The sequence below is a fragment of the Chinchilla lanigera genome, unplaced genomic scaffold, assembly GCF_000276665.1.
Source record: "Chinchilla lanigera isolate Chin_1 unplaced genomic scaffold, ChiLan1.0 scaffold00123, whole genome shotgun sequence".
NCBI classification, from domain to species: domain Eukaryota; kingdom Metazoa; phylum Chordata; class Mammalia; order Rodentia; family Chinchillidae; genus Chinchilla; species Chinchilla lanigera.
In genome coordinates this window covers 3473335-3475484 of record NW_004955524.1, presented here as the reverse complement: position 1 = coordinate 3475484, position 2150 = coordinate 3473335, and positions in this window count along the sequence as shown.

Sequence of the window (2150 nt, the reverse complement as noted above, 5' to 3'; positions counted from 1 at the left end):
AACCATTGATAATTTCCTACCATTTTGTCTGTAATTTGCTAAGTCCCCCCTATTATTATGTTATCCTTCTTTTATTCTTTAAAATAAAATAAATAAATAAATAAAATAAAAATAAAAATAAAAAAGGGTTGGAGATATAGCTTAGTGTGAAGGCCCTGAGTTAGATTTCCAGTACATAAAGGCATCAATAAATCATCAATCAGTCAATCAATCTATAACACTAAGGCTGCATAAATAATTCAGTCTGTAACACTAAGGCTGCTCCTGGGGGAAGGTGGGTTCTAGGAGCAGGCAGGAGATGTACTAGAGAGGCCTGCAGTGCCAGAAGAGGAGAGTGGGCAGAGTGAAGACCAAGGAGGTAAGGAGGGGAGGGGAGCCAGCTCCAAGTGTTTTCAGTGGCCAGCGCTGAGGCCATCTGAGAAAGAAAATCGATGTGGTAGAGCTGGATTATAGCCCAAAGTGCAAAATAAATATCCACGCGCCCATACTGATATAGATGACTAAATAAACAGGTGAAGGGGGAGGAGACAGTGCCCAGGTGGAAGAACTCCAAAGCACGCGGGGGTGGGGGGGAGTCAGAATCTTGCTATGTAGCCCAGGGTGGCCTCAAGCCCACAGCGATCCCCCTGCCTCAGCCCGCCCCCCCCCCCAAGCTGGGATTACAGGTGTGCACCACACCCAGCAAAATCTAAAGTCTTCACACACCTCAGCCCCAAGGGACAGATAGCCCTCCCACTCCTCACCTGTGGGCTCTACAGAGTGACTGCTTCCCAAAGGGGCTCACACTGAATGGGGACAGAAACTTGCAAATGCACTCACCCAAGGATCAGGCGTAGACACAGGCACCCCTGCCCTGCAGTGACCAGGGTACTTCACCAAACCCCCACTTTAGTCCCAGCTTGAGGAAAGCATCAGACCGCACTGGAGGGACAGTAGCAGAACACCCAGACGATGCACCCCTAAGCTGTCAAGGTTGCAAGGCATGGTGGCACATGCCTATCATTTTGACTACTCATTAGGCTGAGGCAGGAGGATTCCAAGTTCAAGTGCAGCCTGAACAGCATAACAAGAGCCTGTCTCATAATAAAATAAAGGGGCTGGGAATGTGACTCAGTGAGAGTGTTTGCCTGGCATGTCCAAGGTCCCAGGTTCCATTGCTCGAACAGCAAAACAAAATAAAACAAAAAACTGAAGGCTGTCAAAAACAAGGAAGTCTGGGAAACTATTTCAGCCCAGAAGAGCCTAAGAGGTGTGAGAACTAGACATCATTATGGGCTCCCGGGCCGTTTGGACCAGGCCATGGTGGCACCTCTACCATCCCACCACTTTCAAGGCTGAGGCAGGAGGATCGCTGCGAATTCAATACCAGCCTTGGGTACATAGTGAGACCCTGTCTCAAAAAAAAAAAAAAAGACACTCAGGAAAAACAGATGAAATCAGAATAAAGTATGGACTTCGGTGAATAATAAGTCTCAGTCCTGGTTCCCCAGCTGTGACAACTACACCGGTGCGGATAGGGGAAGCTGGGCGTGGGCCGTACAAGCATTCTGCCTTCTAGCTTCATAATAATTCTGTAAATATAAAACTGCTCTCTCTAGATATATGGTTGCCATGGGAATCAGGGATTGTCTGGCGGACAGGGTGGAAACAAGAGGCCCCCAAGGCAGCTGAGGAGGCGTCCAGGCCAGTGCGGAGAGATGGGCGGATCCTGGGGTCTGCGGTACCCCCGTCCTGCAGGGCCGCGCGCTCGTGTCCCCGAGGGTCGCGTCTCAGGCCTCACGCCTGGAGGATCGCAGGCAGATCCGTTCCCATTGGGCTGGACACCGGCGGGGCTGGCATACGCGCCAGCGACCTGGTACCCAGGCGAAGCCACGGCACCCCGCGGGCCCGGCCTGTGTGGGGGCGCCCGTGGGGTGGGCTGGGGGCCGCAGGCTGCTGTGTGGTCTGCTGCGCCCGTCCTTGCCCTCCGACCTTCACGCTCCCGTCTGTAAAATGAGAATCAGCACTGTCGCTCACTCAGCCTCACAGGGGCATCCAGGGAAGCTCGCTCAGTGCCCGGCACACAGGGCACCCTCACAGCTCTGCTTACCCCTTCCACCTTCCCATTGGTTCAGGTGGCCGAGAGAGCGGCGCCTGTCTCTTTAAATTAT